This window comes from Pseudophryne corroboree, chromosome 11 (assembly GCF_028390025.1).
Source record: "Pseudophryne corroboree isolate aPseCor3 chromosome 11, aPseCor3.hap2, whole genome shotgun sequence".
In the NCBI taxonomy this organism is placed as follows: Eukaryota; Metazoa; Chordata; class Amphibia; order Anura; family Myobatrachidae; genus Pseudophryne; species Pseudophryne corroboree.
Window position 1 is genome coordinate 179,185,242 of NC_086454.1, and position 16,744 is coordinate 179,201,985.

General features: G+C 35.4%; 14 non-coding genes across 14 annotated transcripts; all 14 read right to left on the reverse strand.

Annotated features, from left to right (window-relative positions):
• Nucleotides 1-782: 782 nt before the first annotated feature.
• TRNAS-UGA (transfer RNA serine (anticodon UGA)) lies at nucleotides 783-864 on the reverse strand. Its single transcript has one exon. It is a non-coding gene; the product is annotated as a tRNA-Ser (tRNA).
• A 1,084-nt stretch (nucleotides 865-1,948) lies between these two features.
• On the reverse strand, nucleotides 1,949-2,030 carry TRNAS-UGA (transfer RNA serine (anticodon UGA)). The gene has a single exon. It is a non-coding gene; the product is annotated as a tRNA-Ser (tRNA).
• A 1,080-nt stretch (nucleotides 2,031-3,110) lies between these two features.
• Nucleotides 3,111-3,192, reverse strand: TRNAS-UGA (transfer RNA serine (anticodon UGA)). The gene has a single exon. It is a non-coding gene; the product is annotated as a tRNA-Ser (tRNA).
• Nucleotides 3,193-4,272: 1,080 nt separating this feature from the next.
• Nucleotides 4,273-4,354, reverse strand: TRNAS-UGA (transfer RNA serine (anticodon UGA)). The gene has a single exon. It is a non-coding gene; the product is annotated as a tRNA-Ser (tRNA).
• Nucleotides 4,355-5,435: 1,081 nt separating this feature from the next.
• Nucleotides 5,436-5,517, reverse strand: TRNAS-UGA (transfer RNA serine (anticodon UGA)). Its single transcript has one exon. It is a non-coding gene; the product is annotated as a tRNA-Ser (tRNA).
• A 1,079-nt stretch (nucleotides 5,518-6,596) lies between these two features.
• On the reverse strand, nucleotides 6,597-6,678 carry TRNAS-UGA (transfer RNA serine (anticodon UGA)). The gene has a single exon. It is a non-coding gene; the product is annotated as a tRNA-Ser (tRNA).
• A 1,084-nt stretch (nucleotides 6,679-7,762) lies between these two features.
• TRNAS-UGA (transfer RNA serine (anticodon UGA)) lies at nucleotides 7,763-7,844 on the reverse strand. Its single transcript has one exon. It is a non-coding gene; the product is annotated as a tRNA-Ser (tRNA).
• Nucleotides 7,845-8,924: 1,080 nt separating this feature from the next.
• TRNAS-UGA (transfer RNA serine (anticodon UGA)) lies at nucleotides 8,925-9,006 on the reverse strand. Its single transcript has one exon. It is a non-coding gene; the product is annotated as a tRNA-Ser (tRNA).
• Nucleotides 9,007-10,086: 1,080 nt separating this feature from the next.
• TRNAS-UGA (transfer RNA serine (anticodon UGA)) lies at nucleotides 10,087-10,168 on the reverse strand. The gene has a single exon. It is a non-coding gene; the product is annotated as a tRNA-Ser (tRNA).
• Nucleotides 10,169-11,248: 1,080 nt separating this feature from the next.
• TRNAS-UGA (transfer RNA serine (anticodon UGA)) lies at nucleotides 11,249-11,330 on the reverse strand. Its single transcript has one exon. It is a non-coding gene; the product is annotated as a tRNA-Ser (tRNA).
• Nucleotides 11,331-12,414: 1,084 nt separating this feature from the next.
• TRNAS-UGA (transfer RNA serine (anticodon UGA)) lies at nucleotides 12,415-12,496 on the reverse strand. Its single transcript has one exon. It is a non-coding gene; the product is annotated as a tRNA-Ser (tRNA).
• A 1,080-nt stretch (nucleotides 12,497-13,576) lies between these two features.
• TRNAS-UGA (transfer RNA serine (anticodon UGA)) lies at nucleotides 13,577-13,658 on the reverse strand. Its single transcript has one exon. It is a non-coding gene; the product is annotated as a tRNA-Ser (tRNA).
• Nucleotides 13,659-14,738: 1,080 nt separating this feature from the next.
• Nucleotides 14,739-14,820, reverse strand: TRNAS-UGA (transfer RNA serine (anticodon UGA)). The gene has a single exon. It is a non-coding gene; the product is annotated as a tRNA-Ser (tRNA).
• A 1,080-nt stretch (nucleotides 14,821-15,900) lies between these two features.
• On the reverse strand, nucleotides 15,901-15,982 carry TRNAS-UGA (transfer RNA serine (anticodon UGA)). The gene has a single exon. It is a non-coding gene; the product is annotated as a tRNA-Ser (tRNA).
• Nucleotides 15,983-16,744: the final 762 nt, after the last annotated feature.

Sequence of the window (16,744 nt, forward strand, 5' to 3'; positions counted from 1 at the left end):
TTGGTCTATTCCACAGGTTCTCAAACTTGGTTCTCAGAACCCCACACAGTGCATGTTTTGCAGGTCTCCTCGCAGAACCACAAGTAAATAATTAGCTCCACAAGTGGACTTTTTAAAATGTGTCAGTGAGTAATTAATACACATATGCACCTGCTGGGTTACCTGCAAATCATACACTGTGTGGGGTCCAGAGGACTGAGTTTGAGAACTTATGGTCTATTCCTTAATAAAGTTTGGAATTAGAACAACTGACACTGCACAATTAATAGTTTGTTGATTACCAGACATTATTTCTTACCTTTCATTACATCTCTACAGCTGTAAATCCAGATAGAAAGAATCTGCATGCACAAGTTGCCACTGAGTAACATTTATACAAGGTCACAAGCATGTACATATAATGCAGGAAGACACTGTCTGAGATTATATGGTTTAAAAATAAGTCCATTGTAAAACAGGATATATATGTAGGTGAGCTAAGCTGAGATTGAGAACTCAATTCTTAAACATAACATGCTTTGATTCTCTTCATCTTTAATGCATTTCATTTTTAAACCAGCTTGAAAAGCAAATGGATTTTGAGTCCATCACCTTAACCACTCGGCAACAACTACCTTAATGTTGTTTCACTGACAAGCTGTGTGCAAAATCAATGTTTTCCTTTTTTGGTAGCTTTTACAGTAAGTTAAACTGTAGGAAATGTAAAAGCTACTTTAGTTTCATGGAAAATAAAGTTATCAAGGACAAATGAGCTTAGCTTTCTACATGCATAAAAAGCAGTACGTAGCTGGCAGGATTTGAACCTGCGCGGGGAAACCCCAATGGATTTCAAGTCCATCGCCTTAACCACTCGGCCACAACTACCTGACCTCAATTGGATGGTGCTACTTGGAAATCAAAACATTTTTCCTGTTGGCAGAAATATCTGATACATTTTATTTTAATTTGCTTCAATATTAATATGTAAACTTTGTGAAATATAATAGCTAGTATAGTTTAATGTCAAATATAGGTGTCAAGGACTTTTGATCTTGTACTAAATTAATTAGAAATCAGAGCCTTTAACATCACACCATGCCAACACTAGTGCTCATGAACTGTATTGTACATTTTACGGACATTTTATCAAATAATAATCATTTAAAATATATTAGGTTTTTTATTGGTCTATTCCACAGGTTCTCAAACTTGGTTCTCAGAACCCCACACAGTGCATGTTTTGCAGGTCTCCTCGCAGAACCACAAGTAAATAATTAGCTCCACAAGTGGACTTTTTAAAATGTGTCAGTGAGTAATTAATACACATATGCACCTGCTGGGTTACCTGCAAATCATACACTGTGTGGGGTCCAGAGGACTGAGTTTGAGAACTTATGGTCTATTCCTTAATAAAGTTTGGAATTATAACAACTGACACTGCACAATTAATAGTTTGTTAATTACCAGACATTTTTTCTTACCTTTCATTACATCTCTACAGCTGTAAATCCAGATAGAAAGAATCTGCATGCACAAGTTGCCACTGAGAAACATTTATACAAGGTCACAAACAAGCATGTACATAGAATGCAGGAAGACACTGTCTAAGATTATATGGTTTAAAAAGAAGTCCATTGTAAAACAGGATATATATGTAGGTGAGCTAAGCTGAGATTGAGAACTCAATTCTTAAACATAACATGCTTTGATTCTCTTCATCTTGAATGCATTTCGTTTTTAAACCAGCTTGAAAAGCAAATGGATTTCGAGTCCATCACCTTAACCACTCGGCCACAACTACCTTAATGTTGTTTCACTGACAAGCTGTGTGCAAAATCAATGTTTTCCTTTTTTGGTAGCTTTTACAGTAAGTTAAACTGTAGGAAATGTAAAAGCTACTTTAGTTTCATGGAAAATAAAGTTATCAAGGACAAATGAGCTTAGCTTTCTACATGCATAAAAAGCAGTACACAGCTGGCAGGATTTGAACCTGCGCGGGGAAACCCCAATGGATTTCAAGTCCATCGCCTTAACCACTCGGCCACAACTACCTGACCTCAATTGGATGGTGCTACTTGGAAATCAAAACATTTTTCCTGTTGGCAGAAATATCTGATACATTTTATTTTAATTTGCTTCAATATTAATATGTAAACTTTGTGAAATATAATAGCTAGTATAGTTTAATGTCAAATATAGGTGTCAAGGACTTTTGATCTTGTACTAAATTAATTAGAAATCAGAGCCTTTAACATCACACCATGCCAACACTAGTGCTCATGAACTGTATTGTACATTTTACGGACATTTTATCAAATAATAATCATTTAAAATATATTAGGTTTTTTATTGGTCTATTCCACAGGTTTTCAAACTTGGTTCTCAGAACCCCACACAGTGCATGTTTTGCAGGTCTCCTCGCAGAACCACAAGTAAATAATTAGCTCCACAAGTGGACTTTTTAAAATGTGTCAGTGAGTAATTAATACACATATGCACCTGCTGGGTTACCTGCAAATCATACACTGTGTGGGGTCCAGAGGACTGAGTTTGAGAACTTATGGTCTATTCCTTAATAAAGTTTGGAATTAGAACAACTGACACTGCACAATTAATAGTTTGTTGATTACCAGACATTATTTCTTACCTTTCATTACATCTCTACAGCTGTAAATCCAGATAGAAAGAATCTGCATGCACAAGTTGCCACTGAGAAACATTTATACAAGGTCACAAGCACGTACATATAATGCAGGAAGACACTGTCTGAGATTATATGGTTTAAAAATAAGTCCATTGTAAAACAGGATATATATGTAGGTGAGCTAAGCTGAGATTGAGAACTCAATTCTTAAACATAACATGCTTTGATTCTCTTCATCTTTAATGCATTTCATTTTTAAACCAGCTTGAAAAGCAAATGGATTTTGAGTCCATCACCTTAACCACTCGGCAACAACTACCTTAATGTTGTTTCACTGACAAGCTGTGTGCAAAATCAATGTTTTCCTTTTTTGGTAGCTTTTACAGTAAGTTAAACTTTGGGAAATGTAAAAGCTACTTTAGTTTCATGGAAAATAAAGTTATCAAGGACAAATGAGCTTAGCTTTCTACATGCATAAAAAGCAGTACATAGCTGGCAGGATTTGAACCTGCGCGGGGAAACCCCAATGGATTTCAAGTCCATCGCCTTAACCACTCGGCCACAACTACCTGACCTCAATTGGATGGTGCTACTTGGAAATCAAAACATTTTTCCTGTTGGCAGAAATATCTGATACATTTTATTTTAATTTGCTTCAATATTAATATGTAAACTTTGTGAAATATAATAGCTAGTATAGTTTAATGTCAAATATAGGTGTCAAGGACTTTTGATCTTGTACTAAATTAATTAGAAATCAGAGCCTTTAACATCACACCATGCCAACACTAGTGCTCATGAACTGTATTGTACATTTTACGGACATTTTATCAAATAATAATCATTTAAAATATATTAGGTTTTTTATTGGTCTATTCCACAGGTTTTCAAACTTGGTTCTCAGAACCCCACACAGTGCATGTTTTGCAGGTCTCCTCGCAGAACCACAAGTAAATAATTAGCTCCACAAGTGGACTTTTTAAAATGTGTCAGTGAGTAATTAATACACATATGCACCTGCTGGGTTACCTGCAAATCATACACTGTGTGGGGTCCAGAGGACTGAGTTTGAGAACTTATGGTCTATTCCTTAATAAAGTTTGGAATTAGAACAACTGACACTGCACAATTAATAGTTTGTTGATTAACAGACATTATTTCTTACCTTTCATTACATCTCTACAGCTGTAAATCCAGATAGAAAGAATCTGCATGCACAAGTTGCCACTGAGAAACATTTATACAAGGTCACAAGCATGTACATAGAATGCAGGAAGACACTGTCTGAGATTATATGGTTTAAAAAGAAGTCCATTGTAAAACAGGATATATATGTAGGTGAGCTAAGCTGAGATTGAGAACTCAATTCTTAAACATAACATGCTTTGATTCTCTTCATCTTGAATGCATTTCGTTTTTAAACCAGCTTGAAAAGCAAATGGATTTTGAGTCCATCACCTTAACCACTCGGCCACAACTACCTTAATGTTGTTTCACTGACAAGCTGTGTGCAAAATCAATGTTTTCCTTTTTTGGTAGCTTTTACAGTAAGTTAAACTTTGGGAAATGTAAAAGCTACTTTTGTTTCATGGAAAATAAAGTTATCAAGGACAAATGAGCTTAGCTTTCTACATGCATAAAAAGCAGTACGTAGCTGGCAGGATTTGAACCTGCGCGGGGAAACCCCAATGGATTTCAAGTCCATCGCCTTAACCACTCGGCCACAACTACCTGACCTCAATTGGATGGTGCTACTTGGAAATCAAAACATTTTTCCTGGTGGCAGAAATATCTGATACATTTTATTTTAATTTGCTTCAATATTAATATGTAAACTTTGTGAAATATAATAGCTAGTATAGTTTAATGTCAAATATAGGTGTCAAGGACTTTTGATCTTGTACTAAATTAATTAGAAATCAGAGCCTTTAACATCACACCATGCCAACACTAGTGCTCATGAACTGTATTGTACATTTTACGGACATTTTATCAAATAATAATCATTTAAAGTATATTAGGTTTTTTATTGGTCTATTCCACATGGTTCTCAAACTTGGTTCTCAGAACCCCACACAGTGCATGTTTTGCAGGTCTCCTCGCAGAACCACAAGTAAATAATTAGCTCCACAAGTGGACTTTTTAAAATGTGTCAGTGAGTAATTAATACACATATGCACCTGCTGGGTTACCTGCAAATCATACACTGTGTGGGGTCCAGAGGATTGAGTTTGAGAACTTATGGTCTATTCCTTAATAAAGTTTGGAATTAGAACAACTGACACTGCACAATTAATAGTTTGTTGATTACCAGACATTATTTCTTACCTTTCATTACATCTCTACAGCTGTAAATCCAGATAGAAAGAATCTGCATGCACAAGTTGCCACTGAGAAACATTTATACAAGGTCACAAGTATGTACATAGAATGCAGGAAGACACTGTCTGAGATTATATGGTTTAAAAAGAAGTCCATTGTAAAACAGGATATATATGTAGGTGAGCTAAGCTGAGATTGAGAACTCAATTCTTAAACATAACATGCTTTGATTCTCTTCATCTTGAATGCATTTCGTTTTTAAACCAGCTTGAAAAGCAAATGGATTTTGAGTCCATCACCTTAACCACTCGGCCACAACTACCTTAATGTTGTTTCACTGACAAGCTGTGTGCAAAATCAATGTTTTCCTTTTTTGGTAGCTTTTACAGTAAGTTAAATTTTGGGAAATGTAAAAGCTACTTTAGTTTCATGGAAAATAAAGTTATCAAGGACAAATTAGCTTAGCTTTCTACATGCATAAAACGCAGTACGTAGCTGGCAGGATTTGAACATGCGCGGGGAAACCCCAATGGATTTCAAGTCCATCGCCTTAACCACTCGGCCACAACTACCTGACCTGAATTGGATGGTGCTACTTGGAAATCAAAACATTTTTCCTGTTGGCAGAAATAGCTGATACATTTTATTTTAATTTGCTTCAATATTAATATGTAAACTTTGTGAAATATAATAGCTAGTATAGTTTAATGTCAAATATAGGTGTCAAGGACTTTGATCTTGTACTAAATTAATTAGAAATCAGAGCCTTTAACATCACACCATGCCAACACTAGTGCTCATGAACTGTATTGTGCATTTTACGGACATTTTATCAAATAATAATAATTTAAAATATATTAGGTTTTTCATTGGTTTATTGAACAGGTTCTCAAACTCGGTTCTCAGAACCCCACACAGTGCTTGTTTTGCAGGTCTCCTCGCAGAACCACAAGTTAATAATTAGCTCCACAAGTGTACTTTTTAAAATGTGTCAGTGAGTAATTAATACACCTATGCACCTGCTGGATTACCTGCAAAACATACACTGTGTGGGGTCCTGAGGACTGAGTTTGAGAACTTATGGTCTATTCCTTAATAAAGTTTGGAATTATAACAACTGACACTGCACAATTAATAGTTTGTTGATTACCAGACATTATTTCTTACCTTTCATTACATCTCTACAGCTGTAAGTCCAGATAGAAAGAATCTGCATGCATAAGTTGCCACTGGGAAACATTTATACAAGGTCACAAGCATGTACATAGAATGCAAGAAGACACTGTCTGAGATTATATGGTTTAAAAAGAAGTCCATTGTAAAACAGGATATATATGTAGGTGAGCTAAGCTGAGATTGAGAACTCAATTCTTAAACATAACATGCTTTGATTCTCTTCATGTTGAATGCATTTCGTTTTTAAACCAGCTTGAAAAGCAAATGGATTTCGAGTCCATCACCTTAACCACTCGGCCACAACTACCTTAATGTTGTTTCACTGACAAGCTGTGTGCAAAATCAATGTTTTCCTTTTTTGGTAGCTTTTACAGTAAGTTAAATTTTGGGAAATGTAAAAGCTACTTTAGTTTCATGGAAAATAAATTTATCAAGGACAAATGAGCTTAGCTTTCTACATGCATAAAAAGAAGTACGTAGCTGGCAGGATTTGAACCTGCGCGGGGAAACCCCAATGGATTTCAAGTCCATCGCCTTAACCACTCGGCCACAACTACCTGACCTCAATTGGATGGTGCTATTTGGAAATCAAAACATTTTTCCTGTTGGCAGAAATATCTGATACATTTTATTTTAATTTGCTTCAATATTAATATGTACACTTTGTGAAATATAATAGCTAGTATAGTTTAATGTCAAATATAGGTGTCAAGGACTTTTGATCTTGTACTAAATTAATTAGAAATCAGAGCCTTTAACATCACACCATGCCAACACTAGTGCTCATGAACTGTATTGTACATTTTACGGACATTTTATCAAATAATAATCATTTAAAATATATTAGGTTTTTCATTGGTCTATTCCACAGGTTCTCAAACTCGGTTCTCAGAACCCCACACAGTGCATGTTTTGCAGGTCTCCTCACAGAACCACAAGTAAATAATTAGCTCCACAAGTGGACTTTTTAAAATGTGTCAGTGAGTAATTAATACACCTGTGCACCTGCTGGGTTACCTGCAAAACATACACTGTGTGGGGTCCTGAGAACTGAGTTTGAGAACTTATGGTCTATTCCTTAATAAAGTTTGGAATTATAACAACTGACACTGCACAATTAATAGTTTGTTAATTACCAGACATTTTTTCTTACCTTTCATTACATCTCTACAGCTGTAAATCCAGATAGAAAGAATCTGCATGCACAAGTTGCCACTGAGAAACATTTATACAAGGTCACAAACAAGCATGTACATAGAATGCAGGAAGACACTGTCTAAGATTATATGGTGTAAAAAGAAGTCCTTTGTAAAACAGGATATATATGTAGGTGAGCTAAGCTGAGATTGAGAACTCAATTCTTAAACATAACATGCTTTGATTCTCTTCATCTTGAATGCATTTCGTTTTTAAACCAGCTTGAAAAGCAAATGGATTTCGAGTCCATCACCTTAACCACTCGGCCACAACTACCTTAATGTTGTTTCACTGACAAGCTGTGTGCAAAATCAATGTTTTCCTTTTTTGGTAGCTTTTACAGTAAGTTAAACTGTAGGAAATGTAAAAGCTACTTTAGTTTCATGGAAAATAAAGTTATCAAGGACAAATGAGCTTAGCTTTCTACATGCATAAAAAGCAGTACGTAGCTGGCAGGATTTGAACCTGCACGGGGAAACCCCAATGGATTTCAAGTCCATCGCCTTAACCACTCGGCCACAACTACCTGACCTCAATTGGATGGTGCTACTTGGAAATCAAAACATTTTTCCTGTTGGCAGAAATATCTGATACATTTTATTTTAATTTGCTTCAATATTAATATGTAAACTTTGTGAAATATAATAGCTAGTATAGTTTAATGTCAAATATAGGTGTCAAGGACTTTTGATCTTGTACTAAATTAATTAGAAATCAGAGCCTTTAACATCACACCATGCCAACACTAGTGCTCAAGAACTGTATTGTACATTTTACGGACATTTTATCAAATAATAATCATTTAAAATATATTAGGTTTTTCATTGGTCTATTCCACAGGTTCTCAAACTCGGTTCTCAGAACCCCACACAGTGCATGTTTTGCAGGTCTCCTCGCAGAACCACAAGTTAATAATTAGCTCCACAAGTGGACTTTTTAAAATGTGTCAGTGAGTAATTAATACACCTGTGCACCTGCTGGGTTACCTGCAAAACATACACTATGTGGGGTCCAGAGGACTGAGTTTGAGAACTTATGGTCTATTCCTTAATAAAGTTTGGAATTAGAACAACTGACACTGCACAATTAATAGTTTGTTGATTAACAGACATTATTTCTTACCTTTCATTACATCTCTACAGCTGTAAATCCAGATAGAAAGAATCTGCATGCACAAGTTGCCACTGAGAAACATTTATACAAGGTCACAAGCATGTACATAGAATGCAGGAAGACACTGTCTGAGATTATATGGTTTTAAAAGAAGTCCATTGTAAAACAGGATATATATGTAGGTGAGCTAAGCTGAGATTGAGAACTCAATTCTTAAACATAACATGCTTTGATTCTCTTCATCTTGAATGCATTTCGTTTTTAAACCAGCTTGAAAAGCAAATGGATTTTGAGTCCATCACCTTAACCACTCGGCCACAACTACCTTAATGTTGTTTCACTGACAAGCTGTGTGCAAAATCAATGTTTTCCTTTTTTGGTAGCTTTTACAGTAAGTTAAATTTTGGGAAATGTAAAAGCTACTTTAGTTTCATGGAAAATAAAGTTATCAAGGACAAATGAGCTTAGCTTTCTACATGCATAAAAAGCAGTACGTAGCTGGCAGGATTTGAACCTGCGCGGGGAAACCCCAATGGATTTCAAGTCCATCGCCTTAACCACTCGGCCACAACTACCTGACCTCAATTGGATGGTGCTACTTGGAAATCAAAACATTTTTCCTGTTGGCAGAAATATCTGATACATTTTATTTTAATTTGCTTCAATATTAATATGTAAACTTTGTGAAATATAATAGCTAGTATAGTTTAATGTCAAATATAGGTGTCAAGGACTTTTGATCTTGTACTAAATTAATTAGAAATCAGAGCCTTTAACATCACACCATGCCAACACTAGTGCTCATGAACTGTATTGTACATTTTACGGACATTTTATCAAATAATAATCATTTAAAATATATTAGGTTTTTTATTGGTCTATTCCACAGGTTCTCAAACTTGGTTCTCAGAACCCCACACAGTGCATGTTTTGCAGGTCTCCTCGCAGAACCACAAGTAAATAATTAGCTCCACAAGTGGACTTTTTAAAATGTGTCAGTGAGTAATTAATACACATATGCACCTGCTGGGTTACCTGCAAATCATACACTGTGTGGGGTCCAGAGGATTGAGTTTGAGAACTTATGGTCTATTCCTTAATAAAGTTTGGAATTAGAACAACTGACACTGCACAATTAATAGTTTGTTGATTACCAGACATTATTTCTTACCTTTCATTACATCTCTACAGCTGTAAATCCAGATAGAAAGAATCTGCATGCACAAGTTGCCACTGAGAAACATTTATACAAGGTCACAAGTATGTACATAGAATGCAGGAAGACACTGTCTGAGATTATATGGTTTAAAAAGAAGTCCATTGTAAAACAGGATATATATGTAGGTGAGCTAAGCTGAGATTGAGAACTCAATTCTTAAACATAACATGCTTTGATTCTCTTCATCTTGAATGCATTTCGTTTTTAAACCAGCTTGAAAAGCAAATGGATTTTGAGTCCATCACCTTAACCACTCGGCCACAACTACCTTAATGTTGTTTCACTGACAAGCTGTGTGCAAAATCAATGTTTTCCTTTTTTGGTAGCTTTTACAGTAAGTTAAATTTTGGGAAATGTAAAAGCTACTTTAGTTTCATGGAAAATAAAGTTATCAAGGACAAATGAGCTTAGCTTTCTACATGCATAAAAAGCAGTACGTAGCTGGCAGGATTTGAACCTGCGCGGGGAAACCACAATGGATTTCAAGCCCATCGCCTTAACCACTTGGCCACAACTACCTGACCTCAATTGGATGGTGCTACTTGGAAATCAAAACATTTTTCCTGTTGGCAGAAATATCTGATACATTTTATTTTAATTTGCTTCAATATTAATATGTAAACTTTGTGAAATATAATAGCTAGTATAGTTTAATGTCAAATATAGGTGTCAAGGACTTTTGATCTTGTGCTAAATTAATTAGAAATCAGAGCCTTTAACATCACACCATGCCAACACTAGTGCTCAAGAACTGTATTGTACATTTTACGGACATTTTATCAAATAATAATCATTTAAAATATATTAGGTTTTTCATTGGTCTATTCCACAGGTTCTCAAACTCAGTTCTCAGAACCCCACACAGTGCATGTTTTGCAGGTCTCCTCGCAGAACCACAAGTAAATAATTAGCTCCACAAGTGGACTTTTTAAAATGTGTCAGTGAGTAATTAATACACCTATGCACCTGCTGGATTACCTGCAAAACATACACTGTGTGGGGTCCTGAGGACTGAGTTTGAGAACTTATGGTCTATTCCTTAATAAAGTTTGGAATTATAACAACTGACACTGCACAATTAATAGTTTGTTGATTACCAGACATTATTTCTTACCTTTCATTACATCTCTACAGCTGTAAGTCCAGATAGAAAGAATCTGCATGCATAAGTTGCCACTGGGAAACATTTATACAAGGTCACAAGCATGTACATAGAATGCAAGAAGACACTGTCTGAGATTATATGGTTTAAAAAGAAGTCCATTGTAAAACAGGATATATATGTAGGTGAGCTAAGCTGAGATTGAGAACTCAATTCTTAAACATAACATGCTTTGATTCTCTTCATGTTGAATGCATTTCGTTTTTAAACCAGCTTGAAAAGCAAATGGATTTCGAGTCCATCACCTTAACCACTCGGCCACAACTACCTTAATGTTGTTTCACTGACAAGCTGTGTGCAAAATCAATGTTTTCCTTTTTTGGTAGCTTTTACAGTAAGTTAAATTTTGGGAAATGTAAAAGCTACTTTAGTTTCATGGAAAATAAATTTATCAAGGACAAATGAGCTTAGCTTTCTACATGCATAAAAAGAAGTACGTAGCTGGCAGGATTTGAACCTGCGCGGGGAAACCCCAATGGATTTCAAGTCCATCGCCTTAACCACTCGGCCACAACTACCTGACCTCAATTGGATGGTGCTATTTGGAAATCAAAACATTTTTCCTGTTGGCAGAAATATCTGATACATTTTATTTTAATTTGCTTCAATATTAATATGTACACTTTGTGAAATATAATAGCTAGTATAGTTTAATGTCAAATATAGGTGTCAAGGACTTTTGATCTTGTACTAAATTAATTAGAAATCAGAGCCTTTAACATCACACCATGCCAACACTAGTGCTCATGAACTGTATTGTACATTTTACGGACATTTTATTAAATAATAATCATTTAAAATATATTAGGTTTTTCATTGGTCTATTCCACAGGTTCTCAAACTCGGTTCTCAGAACCCCACACAGTGCATGTTTTGCAGGTCTCCTCACAGAACCACAAGTAAATAATTAGCTCCACAAGAGGACTTTTTAAAATGTGTCAGTGAGTAATTAATACACCTGTGCACCTGCTGGGTTACCTGCAAAACATACACTGTGTGGGGTCCTGAGAACTGAGTTTGAGAACTTATGGTCTATTCCTTAATAAAGTTTGGAATTATAACAACTGACACTGCACAATTAATAGTTTGTTAATTACCAGACATTTTTTCTTACCTTTCATTACATCTCTACAGCTGTAAATCCAGATAGAAAGAATCTGCATGCACAAGTTGCCACTGAGAAAAATTTATACAAGGTCACAAACAAGCATGTACATAGAATGCAGGAAGACACTGTCTAAGATTATATGGTGTAAAAAGAAGTCCTTTGTAAAACAGGATATATATGTAGGTGAGCTAAGCTGAGATTGAGAACTCAATTCTTAAACATAACATGCTTTGATTCTCTTCATCTTGAATGCATTTCGTTTTTAAACCAGCTTGAAAAGCAAATGGATTTCGAGTCCATCACCTTAACCACTCGGCCACAACTACCTTAATGTTGTTTCACTGACAAGCTGTGTGCAAAATCAATGTTTTCCTTTTTTGGTAGCTTTTACAGTAAGTTAAACTGTAGGAAATGTAAAAGCTACTTTAGTTTCATGGAAAATAAAGTTATCAAGGACAAATGAGCTTAGCTTTCTACATGCATAAAAAGCAGTACGTAGCTGGCAGGATTTGAACCTGCACGGGGAAACCCCAATGGATTTCAAGTCCATCGCCTTAACCACTCGGCCACAACTACCTGACCTCAATTGGATGGTGCTACTTGGAAATCAAAACATTTTTCCTGTTGGCAGAAATATCTGATACATTTTATTTTAATTTGCTTCAATATTAATATGTAAACTTTGTGAAATATAATAGCTAGTATAGTTTAATGTCAAATATAAGTGTCAAGGACTTTTGATCTTGTACTAAATTAATTAGAAATCAGAGCCTTTAACATCACACCATGCCAACACTAGTGCTCATGAACTGTATTGTACATTTTACGGACATTTTATCAAATAATAATCATTTAAAATATATTAGGTTTTTTATTGGTCTATTCCACAGGTTCTCAAACTTGGTTCTCAGAACCCCACACAGTGCATGTTTTGCAGGTCTCCTCGCAGAACCACAAGTAAATAATTAGCTCCACAAGTGGACTTTTTAAAATGTGTCAGTGAGTAATTAATACACATATGCACCTGCTGGGTTACCTGCAAATCATACACTGTGTGGGGTCCAGAGGACTGAGTTTGAGAACTTATGGTCTATTCCTTAATAAAGTTTGGAATTAGAACAACTGACACTGCACAATTAATAGTTTGTTGATTACTAGACATTATTTCTGACCTTTCATTACATCACTACAGCTGTAAATCCAGATAGAAAGAATCTGCATGCACAAGTTGCCACTGAGTAACATTTATACAAGGTCACAAGCATGTACATAGAATGCAGGAAGACACTGTCTGAGATTATATGGTTTAAAAATAAGTCCATTGTAAAACAGGATATATATGTAGGTGAGCTAAGCTGAGATTGAGAACTCAATTCTTAAACATAACATGCTTTGATTCTCTTCATCTTTAATGCATTTCATTTTTAAACCAGCTTGAAAAGCAAATGGATTTTGAGTCCATCACCTTAACCACTCGGCAACAACTACCTTAATGTTGTTTCACTGACAAGCTGTGTGCAAAATCAATGTTTTCCTTTTTTGGTAGCTTTTACAGTAAGTTAAACTTTGGGAAATGTAAAAGCTACTTTAGTTTCATGGAAAATAAAGTTATCAAGGACAAATGAGCTTAGCTTTCTACATGCATAAAAAGCAGTACACAGCTGGCAGGATTTGAACCTGCACGGGGAAACCCCAATGGATTTCAAGTCCATCGCCTTAACCACTCGGCCACAACTACCTGACCTCAATTGGATGGTGCTACTTGGAAATCAAAACATTTTTCCTGTTGGCAGAAATATCTGATACATTTTATTTTAATTTGCTTCAATATTAATATGTAAACTTTGTGAAATATAATAGCTAGTATAGTTTAATGTCAAATATAGGTGTCAAGGACTTTTGATCTTGTACTAAATTAATTAGAAATCAGAGCCTTTAACATCACACCATGCCAACACTAGTGCTCAAGAACTGTATTGTACATTTTACGGACATTTTATCAAATAATAATCATTTAAAATATATTAGGTTTTTCATTGGTCTATTCCACAGGTTCTCAAACTCGGTTCTCAGAACCCCACACAGTGCATGTTTTGCAGGTCTCCTCGCAGAACCACAAGTTAATAATTAGCTCCACAAGTGGACTTTTTAAAATGTGTCAGTGAGTAATTAATACACCTGTGCACCTGCTGGGTTACCTGCAAAACATACACTATGTGGGGTCCAGAGGACTGAGTTTGAGAACTTATGGTCTATTCCTTAATAAAGTTTGGAATTAGAACAACTGACACTGCACAATTAATAGTTTGTTGATTAACAGACATTATTTCTTACCTTTCATTACATCTCTACAGCTGTAAATCCAGATAGAAAGAATCTGCATGCACAAGTTGCCACTGAGAAACATTTATACAAGGTCACAAGCATGTACATAGAATGCAGGAAGACACTGTCTGAGATTATATGGTTTTAAAAGAAGTCCATTGTAAAACAGGATATATATGTAGGTGAGCTAAGCTGAGATTGAGAACTCAATTCTTAAACATAACATGCTTTGATTCTCTTCATCTTGAATGCATTTCGTTTTTAAACCAGCTTGAAAAGCAAATGGATTTTGAGTCCATCACCTTAACCACTCGGCCACAACTACCTTAATGTTGTTTCACTGACAAGCTGTGTGCAAAATCAATGTTTTCCTTTTTTGGTAGCTTTTACAGTAAGTTAAATTTTGGGAAATGTAAAAGCTACTTTAGTTTCATGGAAAATAAAGTTATCAAGGACAAATGAGCTTAGCTTTCTACATGCATAAAAAGCAGTACGTAGCTGGCAGGATTTGAACCTGCGCGGGGAAACCCCAATGGATTTCAAGTCCATCGCCTTAACCACTCGGCCACAACTACCTGACCTCAATTGGATGGTGCTACTTGGAAATCAAAACATTTTTCCTGTTGGCAGAAATATCTGATACATTTTATTTTAATTTGCTTCAATATTAATATGTAAACTTTGTGAAATATAATAGCTAGTATAGTTTAATGTCAAATATAGGTGTCAAGGACTTTTGATCTTGTACTAAATTAATTAGAAATCAGAGCCTTTAACATCACACCATGCCAACACTAGTGCTCATGAACTGTATTGTACATTTTACGGACATTTTATCAAATAATAATCATTTAAAATATATTAGGTTTTTTATTGGTCTATTCCACAGGTTCTCAAACTTGGTTCTCAGAACCCCACACAGTGCATGTTTTGCAGGTCTCCTCGCAGAACCACAAGTAAATAATTAGCTCCACAAGTGGACTTTTTAAAATGTGTCAGTGAGTAATTAATACACATATGCACCTGCTGGGTTACCTGCAAATCATACACTGTGTGGGGTCCAGAGGATTGAGTTTGAGAACTTATGGTCTATTCCTTAATAAAGTTTGGAATTAGAACAACTGACACTGCACAATTAATAGTTTGTTGATTACCAGACATTATTTCTTACCTTTCATTACATCTCTACAGCTGTAAATCCAGATAGAAAGAATCTGCATGCACAAGTTGCCACTGAGAAACATTTATACAAGGTCACAAGTATGTACATAGAATGCAGGAAGACACTGTCTGAGATTATATGGTTTAAAAAGAAGTCCATTGTAAAACAGGATATATATGTAGGTGAGCTAAGCTGAGATTGAGAACTCAATTCTTAAACATAACATGCTTTGATTCTCTTCATCTTGAATGCATTTCGTTTTTAAACCAGCTTGAAAAGCAAATGGATTTTGAGTCCATCACCTTAACCACTCGGCCACAACTACCTTAATGTTGTTTCACTGACAAGCTGTGTGCAAAATCAATGTTTTCCTTTTTTGGTAGCTTTTACAGTAAGTTAAATTTTGGGAAATGTAAAAGCTACTTTAGTTTCATGGAAAATAAAGTTATCAAGGACAAATGAGCTTAGCTTTCTACATGCATAAAAAGCAGTACGTAGCTGGCAGGATTTGAACCTGCGCGGGGAAACCACAATGGATTTCAAGCCCATCGCCTTAACCACTTGGCCACAACTACCTGACCTCAATTGGATGGTGCTACTTGGAAATCAAAACATTTTTCCTGTTGGCAGAAATATCTGATACATTTTATTTTAATTTGCTTCAATATTAATATGTAAACTTTGTGAAATATAATAGCTAGTATAGTTTAATGTCAAATATAGGTGTCAAGGACTTTTGATCTTGTGCTAAATTAATTAGAAATCAGAGCCTTTAACATCACACCATGCCAACACTAGTGCTCAAGAACTGTATTGTACATTTTACGGACATTTTATCAAATAATAATCATTTAAAATATATTAGGTTTTTCATTGGTCTATTCCACAGGTTCTCAAACTCGGTTCTCAGAACCCCACACAGTGCATGTTTTGCTGGTCTCCTCGCAGAACCACAAGTAAATAATTAGCTCCACAAGTGGACTTTTTAAAATGTGTCAGTGAGTAATTAATACACCTGTGCACCTGTTGGGTTACCTGCAAAACATACACTATGTGGGGTCCAGAGGACTGAGTTTGAGAACTTATGGTCTATTCCTTAATAAAGTTTGGAATTAGAACAACTGACACTGCACAATTAATAGTTTGTTGATTACCAGACATTATTTCTTACCTTTCATTACATCTCTACAGCTGTAAATCCAGATAGAAAGAATCTGCATGCACCAGTTGCCACTGAGAAACATTTATACAAGGTCACAAGCATGTACATAGAATGCAGGAAGACACTGTCTGAGATTATATGGTTTAAAAAGAAGTCCATTGTAAAACAGGATATA